Below are 16222 nucleotides of genomic sequence, written 5' to 3'. Positions count from 1 at the left end.
CACCCAGTAAGTGAAAGGTTGGGACGTTACGTTCAAAGTTGTAACATAAACTTTCATTTTGCAAAGGTCTTCAAAATCATTATGGCCAACAGATGCAAAATGTTAAGTTCATTAGCTATCAAACTGTCACCCTTAACTGCATTTAAAATCTGTATGCACATGTGTATTTTGCAACTTTCGCCAATGAAAACGGTTGAAAAGGTATTATATTTTCTAACATGTGCCCTTTTTTGTGTTAAGGTAAAAAGGTTTTAGGTACTCACAGAATTCCGGAACAAAATACCAGGTATCCACGAGCAGCTACCACAGGAACGCTGACATCAAATAAATAAATCCGCTTTATGACATTGTGAATTGTAAGTCGCTCCTACGTCGTTAGTAGCAGTGCGTTAAAGCAATGATCATGGCTGTTAGGAAAAACGATAATATGTATCAAGGGCCTGACAACTGAAATTACAACGCTTCAAAGCTTTGAAGTCACCTCCAAGAGAAACTCGTCATATGTTGCGAAGCGCTAGTCTTTGCAACAGCAAATGTCCCCTAATTCTCTCTGTCTTACGAAAGTTTTTAAAACGCATGTACAACTTTCTTTCACGGCATTGATGACCCCATAGCAAATGAAGCAGTTTTTTTTTATCAATGATAAATTATGACTTTGTGGAGGATCCAACGGAGTATGCCAGCCAAGAAGTTTACGCCATTTCGTGAGCACTCCTTTACTATGTACATTGTTCCTAGCATTCCGGTGTAACTTATTCAGATGGCACGGGGGTGTCGGACCATATACGATTTCGTCCAGAATCTAGCAAGCAATTTGCGAACGGGCCGGGTATACCCCTTAACAGAATGCAATGCGGTGGTGTGAAAAACCCATATTGTACTTAATTACACTGTACTTTTGTAGCACATCTTCTGACCTGGTCGTATTTTGCATATACATAGTCGTCACCAACTTCAGAAGTTCAACTCATTCAGACTGTTGCAATTCATTTTGATTAGGTAGACTATGAGTTGGACATACATTCATATGCATATACATGTGATTTTTGCAGATGTTACGCAAAATATAACTAAACTGAGGTTGAATTGACGAAGCAACCATTGGCTGACACATCCAACAAATTAAATTGAAAACTGCCGAATAATTAACTAAACTGTGGGCAGTTACTTAATCGGTCCACATTGCCATAGGGCATAACTCCACCGATGAGACTTAAATAGTAGCAGACGATCGAGAGTAACATAGGGGCCGGCTGATGCCCAGGGCTCCATACGATTTTAAAATAATAATAAGAAACGATAGTGGCAGATGTTAGCAATCAGTGACTTTTAACCCCGGGTAGCAAATTTTCACGTGAAAGTAATATCGCCGTTTCCAAGGCTTATTGCTTATTGCCTATTTTTTTTTTACTCGCTTCGGGGATATGAACTTGTCTTTGGGCGAAAACGAAACCGTCCATGATAGAGTCCCTGTAAAATGACTCGCACGTTTTTTTTTTCATCACGCCTCTGATGTATCCTCTAATGCTTTAATCGGATATACGGTTTTAGACACTGGATGTTGCAGGCCCGTATTCAAATAATGCCCGGCTGCAACCTGAACAATCTGAAAAACAAAGAAAACGATTTAGAAGAACACATTTAAGCAATAAAACTAATTTTATCAATCACTCATTTACGATACTTACTGTTCGACCACATGCCCTTTCATTGAATGACATTTGCCATTGAGGAAATTTGTAAAGTGTGCCGCTGTTGATACCCAGTGATGGAAAAATAGGTACAAGTGTACCCAACTTTAAAAACTTACGTGGGGTCCATACAAATTAATGTTGCTCAGACCATCTAAATACATTCACTTCTTATAAAAAAAAAAACATTTAAGAAAAAATTGGTTTACGCAGGGTGAAGTACATGTAGTAGGCAGCCAAAAACGTTTAATTTCAATTTTCAAGTCCAATTATATAGTCAACGCTGGAATATTTTTGTTCATATACGCAGTCAAGGTTTCTACGCAAATTATGTACTAAATGCGATTTTCCATCACTCGTACCACCACAGCTGTGAATATCAGAGACATTCACCGCGAACTTCTCCCCTGGCGACCAAATTAGCAGCAACATTGAAGGTGCTAATGGCGTCATCTACTGTTCACGGGCTACTCGGCTGAAGCAAAAAATAGAAACAATGAACACACAAAATGAAAATAGCTGTGTTTTCTTAGGCAATGAGAATCGGATACAATTTCTCACGCAAATTATGCAAAATCAATACGATCCTAATGGAGATCTGTAGTGCGATTCCCATTTTTCTTAACGACAATATTCGTATCGTTAGCTAACGATTCCGACAAGTTTCGTTAACTGCAATTCTCAAGCACGCTTTTAGCGAATATTGTCGGTAGTTTTGACAGTTGTCTAACGAAATTTGTCGATAACCTAGCTACGAATATTTTTCGTTGAAAAGCCTACCGATAAAATTGTTTCAAGTTTTTATTGAGAAAAATTAGGCCCAATTCATCGGTAAATTATAATAAAAAATAACTAATAAATAAAAATTTATCACATATAGATGTGCTTTTTATTATTGTTCCTTTTATTTATTACACTGTGCAAGTTGAAAACATTGGCAAAGGCTTAGAAAGTTGATCTCACTTAATTGGGGCATTCTAAATTTTGTCAGATTGGCTCCAGTTTTCGAGATAACGATACTAGAGCATTTGCTTCAATTTTAACTTGTTTGTAAATAAATCAGCTTTAGTGTTGTTTTAATAAAATGTTTAACATGACTATTTTTTATAGTGAAGGTTATATTAAAAAATAGTCACGTGAAAAAGTTTGGTAAAATGACTTTAACGGACTTTGTTGGAGTTATTTATAAAAACACTTTACATTTAAGGAAATTTTCAAGTACCCTTACGTCGAAAACTAGACCCAAAGCTGAATTTTTAGACGTGGAAAGCATAATGTCAAAATTATGTGTTTGTTGTAATTCATACTGTAATTGTGCGTATAATTTGTAATTTTTTACTTATATACGGCTTATACCCCCTTATTAAATTCGCCTTGCACGAAGCCGTTATTGCCAAATAAGCAGTCCAGCATCCTATGGTACTGCTCCGTAGTAGCTCCTGCTCTTCTTTTTTTTTATATTGTATTCACAAACAACAATCCCGACACAATAATACGCGCAACAATAACAAGTTTCTTTTAAATATTGAGTGTCAAACGTCAATATTGCCATATTTGGCTTTGTAATTAACGACAATCGTCGTAAACTTCTTTATCGACATGACTAACGAATTCTGTCGTTAAGCGTGTTTTTGAGAATATCCTATTCGCTACTGCAAGCTACAAACGTCGTTCATTATCAATAACGAATAGCGGTCGTTAAGAAAAATGGGAATCGCACTACTGAATCAATTTAGGATCCGTGCCGATTCCCTTATTTCACTAACAATTTGCAGCACGGTTTGATAACACTAACAAATGAATGTATACCCAAACAGATATTTTGGCATTTGGTCATTTCAACTTGCAAAGGACCTCTATGTTAATCATGATTTAAATAAATATTATTCCGTGGCAATGTGCCTTTTACCCGGTCATGTTAGTTCAATTAAAAAATGTTTTTTCCTCATGCTAGTAATATAAAAACAATAAGAATGATCCAGATCGTTTCCGATAATGCCCGAGATAAACCAAGAAAACACGACAAACAATGTGAGGAACTGGTATATACATATGTATGTCGGGCGCCCGTAGATGTTGAATACTTCACATTTACCTTTAACGTTCCTGCCACTGCAATCAGAACTAATTTTATTAATTTTGCTGGTAATTCTCTAGGGTGGGGTAACAACCCCTAAAAAAGGTGCGGAAAAGTCGGGAGGGGTACCAAACGACGCGTTTCGGCCCCCCTAATAACAATTCGGAGGGGGGAGATAATATTATTAACCATTTAAAAGTTATGAACAAAAAACTTTTGTTAAATTTCGTTGTTTTCTATGAGCAATTACCACGTCAAAAATGCACTAAATCAACAGTTTCCACTTTTAAAACACTACTAAAACGTTTCCGGTTATTATTTTATGCAAACCAAATCATTTATTCACTTTTATTTTATATATTTCGTTAATAAAACAGAGTAAACAAACTTTGCGCCTGCTAAAATTATTATAACCTCAAATCGCTGGTATTGCCACTTTATTTCACATTTCATTTGCGTTATTATACTCAGTTTACACTATACACTTCTTCTTCTTCTTTTTACTTTCATCTAAATAAGATATTGTAACCAAAATATAATAGCAAATTTCGCTATACCATCGCGCGATTTTTTATTAAAAATTTTCATTATTTATCGAAGTATTTATTTTTATAGAAAAAGCGCCGCAGGCGAAAATTTTTAGTAAAAAATCGCGCGATTTTTTATTAAAAATTTTCATTATTTATCGAAGTATTGATTTTTATGGAAAAAGCGACGCAGGCGAAAATTTTTAATAAAAAATCGCGCGATTTTATAATCTATCTTAGGTTGATAAAACTATGTGTTTCTTTAATAAATAAGTTAAATTATATATTTTAATAGTGTTTAAAAAGTGAGAACAGGTGATTTAGTGAATCTTTGTAGGTGTAATTGCCCATAGAAAACAACGAAATTTAACAAAAGTTTTTTGTTCATAACTTTTAAATGGTTAATAATATTAGTTGCCCCCCTCCGGATTGTTATTAGGGGGGCCGAAACGCGTCGTTTGGTACCCCTGCCGACTTTTCCGCACCTTTTTTAGGGGTTGTTACCCCACCCTAGAGAATTACCATTTTGCTAATACCAGCGGTGTGGCCTGTGTCAACAAACATCGGCCTCCAACCACCACCGCTAACTTTAAAAGCAAATCACAATTTCCACTATTCTTTTTATTAAACAAGACACAATAGCAATGTTTTACACAAACAAATATTGAGGGAGGTAAATAATCCAGGTGAATATATGAATAAATCCAGCCGATGCATCTGCTGAACATTTGTAAGCCCACCATGATATGATTGATGTGAATGTGAAGAAGCTTCACAACGAAACCGATGGAGCTAATCCTACCGTATTTAACAAATCCATCCACGTTTTCCCGAGGGGCCTTCAGAACTGATAGGCGGGGGATGACTGCATCTAGCTTCTTTTGCTGCAAAATCTCATTTTTTCGCTAATAAAGGCCAACTTTTTTTGTTTACATGGGGTGGCAGGCCATGCAACGCAAACATTCACAAATTAATAATGACAGCTCACGGATGTGGGGAAAGAATCTTAAGTCGATAACAATGTATCGATACACTAACATGAGGTGCCCCACACCCTTTATGCAATATACTCATGCAAGATTATGCACACTATACACTATCACAAAATAGTGATATATGAAGCTGAGACCACCCGTATCATAAAATATCTGAACATATAAATCACGAAATTTACAATAACCACATATAATTAAGTTTCTTTGCTACTCGCCACCCAACCATAATATACATATATATACAAGTACGTATATCTATATAGCCAAATATACACAAAAGGGAAAAAATAATGATTTCAGACATCAACGATGACTCGCTTCACCTCGATGAGAAAGAAGGCCGAGCAACAATCGAACCGCTTTGCTCTTGCGTGCCGTTTATGCCAAGGTATGCATCCGATACGGCTCTGTCCATCATTCCGCGGTAAAACTCCCGAAGAGAGACTGAGGGAGGCACTGATTGGTCGCTTCTACGGAAACTGCCTGTCCATGGAGCATCGGTCTGACGAGTGCACGAGCGAAGAAAGATGTCGTCGATGCCGCGAAAAACACCACACAACGCTGCACATGGATGACGAATCCGAACCCCTTCAGCCGATTGATACACGACCATGGAGCGAGCAAGTTGCTATTGAGGAAGTGTCCGAGCCTCCTCAGCCGGTCGACACGAGACCATGGAGCCAGCAAGTTGCTAGTGACGACGAGTCCGAACGCGCTGGAGACGAGGTCTCGCCAGCTACCCATCGCATTTCGAGCGGGTCGACTCGCACGCGAAACCCAAGCGTTACGACCGGTCACGTCTATTGCTCCTACGGTCGTGGTAAAAATACATGATCGTGGACGGCTGCACCTTATACGCGCGTTAATCGACGTATGCTCTCCGACTTCGATAATTTCAACAGATTTAGCGGTCGAACTCAGGCTTGACGTTTCAAATTTCGGAACCCAACGTGGCTGTCTACTGCGTCTGAGGGGAAAACACGGCCAGAACACCAGGTTGGCTATCCACGCCACAATGATAAAAAATTACGTTCGTGTTAGCCCCACTAGCAGCGTCGATCCATCAGTAGCGACAGCGTATACGCGCATACGATTAGCGGATCCAAACTTTTATACACCGATTCGCTTAGTACTGGGAGCCGACGTATACCCAGACATCGTACTGCCGGGTATGCTCCCAAGTACGTTTGGTCTCTTTATCGCGCAAAGCACCATTTTTGGATGGATGCTCTCAGGAGTATGTCGCTCTTAAATTCCATTTTTGATCTTTTAAACATGAATTTTTAACTGAATTTTGAAATTTTTTATGAATAAATGTGCTCTGAAATGTTCACCCATACCTTTTTATTAGTATTTTTCCCTTTTACTCTTTCATTAGCTAGGAAACTAAGACGTGGACCACCGGAATTTGGAGGCATCCTTCCACTGGAAACAATAATAATCTTTTTTTGTCTCAAATGAATTGTTATTTTACATATGTGTAGACTGGTTTTTCTACTTCTTAGTACTTAGTCCGGCGTGGTGGCTGAAGCGCTCGACCGACGTTGCTGATAGCAAGGGGCCGGCATGTTTAGGCCTTAATGAAAACCAAATAATTTAAAGGTCGAACCGCCCTAATGTAAAAGTGCATTGACTTTAGCCGAGCACACAAAAATACTCAGGCATATATGTATATGGCCTACCTTTATTGCTACGCCGTTAGCAATACATGTATTATTTCCCGTTGTAATATAATTTCGTTAAGTTTCCCCTCCGAGCAGTTGGCTGCCGGCGGGTAAACTTAGCTTTGTCAAAGCGGGACTTTTTCACTTCATTCGAGCTATCAAGGAGACCGGACGACTTCAGCCATCACCCAGCGATACATATTCAAAGGTAACCATATTGTACACCCACTGAGTTATTCGATAATAATGCCAATTGAAATTATAGCTATTATCTACTAATACACTTGGTTGTGTTTCATTTTATTTTCTTTTTTTCAAATTGACATTAGTGCTACTCCGGGAGTTGCGACCCTTTGGTTCACCGATCGTTCATTTATATTATTTAGCATTATAACTTTACTACCTTAAAGATGTATGAATTTTATAAATTGAAGAATCAACCTTGAATGAACTCCTTCAAAAGGCCTTCTGAAGTACGTCCTATAAAAGCCCTTCTGGAAAACCTTCTATGGGTAGCGAAAGAACAACAATTGATACCAGTCCATACAAAAAAGAAAGGAGAAAGAATGTAGAGTGGAAGGTCCCTTGACTCTCACGAAGGCCTTTCGGAAGGACTTTTAACTCGTGAAATTATCTATTAGGTTATAAAAGATGTATATTTAATACAATCATGCCAGACGAACATTTTGGCGAGCACATTCACAACTCGCATCGTCTTTTTAATTTTTTTTCTGTAGTCCCGCGAATCCCGCGGATCCCGCATATGTAATCCCTCATTTCTGATCCCGCAGAGGGCGCGGTCGCGAAGAAACTCTAACCATTCGCCCCGCAATTACCGAACTATGGAGGAGGATAGCTAGGCTCCCCACCACGACCGCCAGCCAACAGAAAAAATATTACGACTTCGGGCAGAAACTCGCACCAAAATTTTCGGACCCCATCGGATCGCCAGCCATGTCTCAATCAACACCGTCAAACTTGCACCTGCCGATTACCCAAATAGGCAACAAAATGATACCAAAATCTGAACCGGCACTGCGTGGCTAACGGACGATAAAGGGGGCGAACCACCCTCTACAACGCCTAGCGGCAGACAGAGGCCCGACCCGTTGGGTTGCCCCATATCCGACCACCCCCGCCTGCTTACGATACCGTGGGGTTAGCATGCGCTGGGAGGGGTAAAACCACCCCATGCAGCGCCAAGTGGCCACGAATATATATGGGCGCCCGAGGCCGAGATCGCTACCGAGGGGACCGCTATTTGTACTCGCTGTCATCCAGGGCCGCCGTCACCATCGTCGTCACCACTAGGGCCCGTACCGCTGCTCTCATCATGGAGGCGGCTGTCACCACTGCCGACTCTCTCTCTTTATCTCCCACTCTCCCCTGTTCACCAAGTTGCCGGCAGTTTTATCACTTCTGAAACCAAATTAGTGGTAGATTATTAATAACAAGTAAGAAAGTCTAAGTTCGGGCGGAGCCGAACATTAAATACCCGGCGCAAGTATTAAATATATGTTTTTTCACCCTTCCGAAACCTTCCGCTAGATGATAAGCCGGGGTGTATCAATTTTGAGTAAATTAGCGTCCTTCAATTTCGAAATATTGAAATTTCAAGCATTTCTGAAATTTACCGTTATATGAAAAGCGGACTAAATTTTAGTCCGATTTCAACAATTTTCAACGGCTTGCTTTTATGTGGCAAGCACAATAACCATACCGAGCTTGGTACAAATTGCTAGAACGGTTAGCGAGATACATATATGTGATCACAAGTGGGCGGTGCTACGCCCATTTTCCAAAATTTTGTCATAAACGTATTTCTTGGTAAAGAATTGTTGCAACCATCAATTTTGAATAAATTAGCTTCATATTTCAGCTTTGTATTTCTCGAAATTACCGTTATATGGGATGTGAGCGTGGTTATTGTCCGATTTTAGAAATTTTCGGCCATTTGGTATTCTGTACAAGGATCAACAACTGTGCCAAGTTTGGAAGAAATTGGTGTAGCGGTTACCAAGATATACACATGTAACCATAAGTGGGCGTGGCTACGCCCATTTGCCAAAATTTTGTAATATTCTTATTTTTCGTCTAAAACTTATTGCAAATATCAATTTTGAGTGAATTATCTTCAGTAGTTACTAAAATATCGCAGTTTTCGTTTTTCTGAAAATTACCGTTATATGGGAGGTAGGCGTGGTTATTGTCCGATTATTAAAATTTTCAGCCATTTAGTATGCTGTACTAAGGCCAACAACTGTGCCAAGTTTGGAAGAAATTGGTGTAGCGGTTACCAAGATATACACATGTAACCATAAGTGGGCGTGGCTACGCCCATTTTCCAAAAATTTATAAAATTCATGTTTTCCGTCTGAAACTCATTGTAAGTATCAATTTTGAGTGAATTATCTTCAGTAGTTACTAAAATATCGCAGTTTTCGTATTTCTTAAAATTACCGTTATATGGGAGGTAGGCGTGGTTATTGTCCGATTTCGCCCATTTTCAATACCATCCGTCATAGGCCCAAAAGAAGTAAACGTACCAAGTTTCGTTAAGATATCTCAATTTTTACTCGAGTTATCGTGTGCACAGACGGACAGACGGACGGACGGACGGACGGACGGACAGACAGTCACCGCTTAATCGATTTCTTTTTTCATTCTGATCATTTATGTATACATTTGTCTATATCTATCTCGATTCGTTTTGCCTGTTACAAACAACCGTTATGTGAACAAAGTTATAATACCCTTGTGCACAAGTGCGCTCGGGTATAAAAACAGTGGTAGATCCCTAACAAAGTGTGGTAGAATATTTGTAAACTTTTTATTCGCCGAATAACACTGTAGTAACCATATATGAATTACTTCTACAGCATTCCCCGCTTAATTGCATTTCAAAAATTCACAATTTTTGGTTTAATTAACCGTGGAATCAATTAACTGATACTCGTCTAATTAAACAGTTCGCTCAATTACATAAATTCCGCTTAATTGGACAACCTAATCAATTAAAAGAAAATGCATGTGAGCATTTTAAATTTAATTAAAATTATTTGGTTTAAACTTTAAACGAAATATCGTCGTTTCAACTTTCTCTGAACTACCTTTGCATGATAAGTAGGGGTGTTTAATCGATTTTAACCGTTTTCGATAATATGCAGAGTTAGACTTAATGATATAATTAAACCTATTTAGGTACAAATCGATAAAGTGATTACCGAGGTACACCTTTGTAGTTATAAAGTGGGCGGTGCTACGCCCATATCCTAAAAGTTTATAGCAGTTATTTATTGTTAGGAGATTGCTGTTACTATTAAATTGGAGTAAATTAGCGTCCTCAGTTATTGAAATATCGGAGTTTTCGTATTTATGAAATTTACCGTTATACGGAAAGCGGGTGTAATTTTAGTCCGATTTGAATAATTTTCAATAAGGAAAAGCGTACCAAGGTTGTTAAGTGCACCGACTTTGGTAGAAATTGATAAATCGGTTACCGAGATACACATTTTGGTCGGTTTATAATCTAATTTTATGCTAAGTGGATATCGTAATCACCGATTTGAAGTGAACTAGCTCCAGTAGTTACTGATTTATCGCAGTTTTCGTGTTTCTGTAAATTATTGTTATATTGTTATTGTTATTGCCCGATTTCAAAGATTTTCAACGGATTTCTTAGCTAGACCCTACTAAAGCCTCTTACCGAGTTTTGTAAGGATTGGTGAAGCGGCTACTGAGATACGGCATTTCATAATAAGTGGGCGGGGCCACGCCCATTTTCCAAAAATTGCATAATAATATTATTTTTACCACAATTACCATCGGTATGGTTGCTTGCGAAACCCTTAAATATAGTTTTAGCAGTTCAAAGTTTACGACATACAACAAGACGACAGTATTCGAAAATCAGATGGTTGCTTAAAACGATAATATTATGAAATGCTTGAGCTGGACAAGGAGAAGAAGGCAAAGACATACCCTTTTACATATTACATATTTTTTCAAACTGTTGAAAAGTACCACTATTTAAGAACTTCATCTATATTTCCTCATAGCTTAAATTAATTGTTTCAAGCAAGCAAAAGCTTTGAAAGTCTAAGAATTCGCTAAAAAGAGTATCTAACTCTACATATGTCTTGTACGCAAAACTATTGTATTATGTCAGTAAATTGAGAAAACAGAATTGTAAGTTTTAGGCAAAAGCCTATATTAAAATTTTTTGTATTACAGCGTGGCGACGAATAACTGTTTCCCAGGCTTTTTGAGAAATAAAAGGGTCCTTTATAGATTTTGCGAAAAAGTATTTTATTTTTAATTTTCCACAGATTTTTCTTTAGTTGTATTAATAAGTTTTTAAATTTTAATCCTTATTTACATTTGCCAGCACTCTAAACTTTGAGAGAAAAGTTTACTTGGCACGCAAGACTTTTTCAGGTGTATATTTTCTTAGGCTTTGTATAAAAAAAAAACTGTATAGGGTTGGTCGAATGAATGGGCGTCCGAGTCACCAGTTCAGAGTCTATTAGATTTTTGAGTATGAGGCCTTATGTTGGACAAAAGGAGAGTATATGGGACTCAAAATGGAGAATATTAGCCTATGGTTACAGAAGATATGGAATAAATGCAACTGAAAATTATTTTCGAGATAACTAACAACACTCTGCAAAAAACGTCAGTCCTCTTTTGAAATAATTTATATTCCATCGTATTATCGCAATTGCTACGTTTAGGGAAGTTCCAACGTTATATAAAAACCTTAAGGAAATCCTAAAGTGTTTTGTTTTAATTGAAAATTCAATACAAATCAGTACAAATTTTGAAAAATCAGGACATTGGCGTACTGATTGAATGAATAAATAAAATCAGTACAAGAGTTGAAAAATCAGTACTGTACTGATAAAATCAGTACGTCTGGCAACCGTACTTTTGGACCTTCTGTGTGGAAAACTTTTTTTATTGTTGCCGAAAAATGACGAATGCTGAGACGTCTCGATTTCACAACTTCATAGTTTTGTGTACATTAAATGTCACTAAACTACTGAACGACTGGCCCGATTTGGTTCATATTTGGAACATATATGAGTACCTTGAAAGAAAATACTCCTACCAAAAATTTGCTCGGTAGGTGGCGCCGGGGTCAGGATATTCCTTAAAATTGCATTTACTTCCCGATTTATCTCATATTTGGAACATATGTTAGCAAATTGAAAATAAGTATTGGGACTAAAATGTACACGATAGGAGGCGGTGGGGTCGGAAAATTCCTAAAATTCTTATACACTGGGATAATGATATATATCTACTATATATTTGTAGAAGTATGTATGTATGTATGTATGTACCAGGTTGCAGCCTAAACGGATGGACAGAATCGAATAAAATTTTGGCAGAGTATCGCCATAACACCTGGGCTTATAATAGGAAGAAAAAAGGGGTGAACATTTGTATTAGCTATAACAGGGGTGGGCAAGGCCGAGGCCGAAAAGAGCCACATGTAAATTCTAAATGCTACAAAGAGCCACAAAAAACCACAAAAACAAAAGTTTTATTTTTAAATAAAATTATTATTAGAAATTAAAAACATTCATTTTATCATTAATCAAAATTCAAAAGATCCATTTGGCTAAATTTTCAAAATCTGGTTTTAAATCAGTTAAAGCCGTTCGAATCCGTTCAATTTTGGTTAGTCAATTACGAACGGTATTTTGACTTAACGAATCTCATTGTAGAGTAAAAAGACTCACATACCTTGTTTATACCGACATATAAAGCGCTTTGACCCAGTTCGCTGTGATTCCAAACGGAGGCATAAACCATGGTACCATTATTAATGGTATTGTCTTCCCAGAGAGTTTTACTTCACATCGAAATTCCTTATTTTCATTTTGACGCATTTCAATGCTGATTCTTTTACTTTTAGCTGGCTTCGCTTATTATTTTCACTCAATTTATTAAAAAGAAAAAATAAAACAAGAGAACAAACGTTAGAAATATAGTGAGAAATAATAACTTTAAATTTGTTTAGTAAGCAAATGTTTTTTTTTCGGCTTTTGCAAACTAAATAAGTTCTCTGCAAGAAGGTTTGTTTACAAAAATACGTAAAATATATGATTCTTGGTGTATAGAAATGTCTCTTTCCCAGTACAGTAAACTTTTTGGTGTGGGCAACAATGATGTTTTTCCAATTAGGCAGATCGGAATATCGGGAAGACAATACCTGTAATAATTGTACCATGGGCATAAACCAACTTTTCAAAAGTGTGTTGGCTCGAATTTGTTTTCAAATCGCTTTTTTATTTCTCACATCGGTTAGAAAACAAGTATAACACATCATTCATTTGAAGCGAAGTGAAGAAAGGCAGGTTTTTTTTATACAGCCCGTTTTAAAATTGAATCATTAGGTGTATTCGCGTATTCTTCCAGCAGAAAACTCTCAGAATTTTTATGTGTTCTCTCTCAAGCATTGAAATGTTTGCAAAAGCAAATGTAACAAAATTAGCATTTGAATTTTGTCCGAACATTTGGAGTTCTTATAAGTTATTTTAAAAGTAAAAACTATCAAAATAAATTTCATTATGTTCAGAAGTTGCGAACAGATGATTTTGATCAGCTGTTTTTCTTGCTGGCAAATTGCTGCTGGTAAAAAATTTTCCAGCAGAAACTAGCAGATTCTCATCAAAATGAAATGTCAGTTTGGTCTCTCAATTTCCCCTACTTGCTGGATTTTTGTGTACGCGAACAGCAAAACCTGATAGTTTTTGATAGTTATCAATAACTATCAATACGCGAATGCACCTATTATTATAAAAAATTTTAATTCTTGGTCCCTTCCATTTCGGTCCACCGCGCAAATTATTTATTAAAGAAATATGGAATAGGTAAAAATAATAACTTTTGTTTCCTTTTGAATACGGCTTCAGCGAGTGCGCCTGAAGGAAATATGTGTTCAGTCAAATCGGGTTTTTGTTAATGCGGTTCTCTCGTAAGTATAAACAAGGTAACGTTGTATCAAAAATTGAAAATATACGGCACGTAGCTGTTTTCAACAGCGGATATTTTAAATCTAGTACTTGATGGAATTCAAGCAATGGCAACGCTTTATGTTGCATTTCCAGTGCCTTATCTTCTTTTAATTCCAAAAACTCTTCTTCGCTTTTCATAAAAAGGGGTATTTCGAATATTGTAAATTCATCCTCAATTATCTTACTTCTTACTAATATTATAAATGTGAAAGTTTGTATGTTTGGATGTTTGGGAAATCATCACGCGGAAACGACTGAACGGATTTGTATGAAATTTTGTACGAAGATAGCTTATGAGCCGGATTGGTTAATAGGCTATTTCTTAAGAGTTGCCACCTGTTAAAAAAGTTTAATTTATTTAATATGCGGGAATGACTGAATGGATTTGCATGAAAATTTGCACACAGATAGCTTATGACCTAGGTTGGAAAACTGGCTACTTTTCTTAAGAGTTGCCACCTGTTAAAAAAGTTTCATTAAATTAATACGCGGAAACGACTGAATGGATTTGCATGAAATTTTGCAAGCAGATAGCTTATGACCTACAGTGGAAAATAGGCTATTTTTTTGGAAGAGTTGCCACCTGTTAAAAAAGTTTAACTACGTTAATACGCGGAAACGACAAAACGGATTTTCATGAAATTTTGCACACAGATAGCTTATGACCTAGGTTAGAAAGTAGGCTACTTTTTTTAAGAGTTGCCACCTGTTAGAAATGTTTAGTTTAATTAATACGCGGAAATGAGTGAACTGATTTGCATGGAAGCTTTCACACAGATAGCTTATGAGCTAGGTTGAAAAATAGGCTACTTTTTTTAAGAGTTACCACCTGCTAAAAAGTTTAATTAAATTAATACGCGGAAAAGTCTGAACGAATTTGCATGAAATTTTGCAAGCAGATAGCTTATGACCTACAGTGGAAAATAGGCTATTTTTTGGAAGAGTTGCCACCTTTTAAAAAAGTTTAATTAAGTTAATACGCGGAAACGACTAAACGGATTTGCATGAAATTTTGCACACAGATAGCTTAGGACCTAGGTTAGAAAGTAGGCTACTTTTTTTAAGAGTTGCCACCTGTTAGAAATGTTTATGACCTACAGTGGAAAAGGACCTACAGTGGAAAATAGGCAAATTTTTTCAAAGAGTTGCCACCTGTTAAAAAATATTTAATTTAATTAATATGCGGAAACGAGTGAACAGTTTTGCATGACATTTCGCACAGAGATAGCTTATGACCTATGTTGGAAAATACTACTATTTTAAGAGTTATCACGTATTAGGAAAGTTTAATTGAATTAATACACGTAAATGACTGAACTGATTTACATGAAAGTTTGCACACAGATAGCTTATGACCTAGACTGGAAAATAGGCTACTTTTTAAAGAATTGCCACCTGTTTGAAAATGAAATTTAGCTCAAATATTGTTTATGACCTGGATTGAAAAATAGGCTACTTCCTTAACCGGTTTTCCGATCAGAACGAAATTTTGTACACTTACTACGGATTTCGGAAGGATGGTCTTAGACTGAAAGTAAGTCCGATAACTCAAGGCCCCTCCCATACAAATTTGAACTTTCATATTACATACATATCTCTGGAAGTATTTGTGGGATAGAATTGAACTTGGTATAGTAATATGTATGTGAATTCAATGTTGGCATTAATCGATTGATGTTTTAATCAGTTAGTTAATTCGATTAAATTCAATCTGATTACAGTTAATCATGATTAATTTTAATCTGACTAAACAGTTAATCGTAACCGCGATTAAAAAATTAATTTTTAATAATTAACTCTTAATTTGATCAAGTAGGTTTGGTGATTAATTATGTTATGCTGGTATTTCCCTGTGCACACGAAGCAAGTTAATCGGGTATGGCTAAGTCGGGTTTCCTCATCAATCTAAGCAATTCGGTGTGCATTTTCATTAAGATATATACCAACAAACGTTTTACAAACTTGGTTTAAAAAGTTTCCAGTTTATGTATTACTAATAACAATTTTGTTTATATTATGTGCTTTTTATAAGCGTAAAACACAAAATAATTACTATAACTGGTGTTTGGTTTCAAATTCGGACAAACTAGACAACTTAATCAGATTTTATTTTTAATTGGATTGACGATTAATGCTTAAAATTAATTAATCGTAATCGCAGCCAGCGATTAACGATTAAAAAAATTGTAGCATTAATCGTACAGTTGATTACGACAAATTAATTTTAATCGTCAAATGCGATT

General features: G+C 36.6%; 1 long non-coding RNA gene across 1 annotated transcript; it reads right to left on the bottom strand.

Annotated features, from left to right (window-relative positions):
- Nucleotides 1-268: 268 nt before the first annotated feature.
- Nucleotides 269-1709, bottom strand: LOC118751292. The gene is made up of 3 exons (XR_004994508.1): nucleotides 1689-1709; nucleotides 482-1606; nucleotides 269-407 (listed from the first exon to the last, which is right to left on the bottom strand). It is a non-coding gene; the product is annotated as an uncharacterized LOC118751292 (long non-coding RNA).
- Nucleotides 1710-16222: the final 14513 nt, after the last annotated feature.

Source organism: Rhagoletis pomonella, unplaced genomic scaffold, assembly GCF_013731165.1.
Source record: "Rhagoletis pomonella isolate Grant_MI unplaced genomic scaffold, Rhpom_1.0 Rhpom_scaffold_00634, whole genome shotgun sequence".
NCBI classification, from domain to species: Eukaryota; Metazoa; Arthropoda; class Insecta; order Diptera; family Tephritidae; genus Rhagoletis; species Rhagoletis pomonella.
Note: the sequence above shows the minus strand (reverse complement) of the source record. Positions and strands in the feature narration are given on the sequence as shown.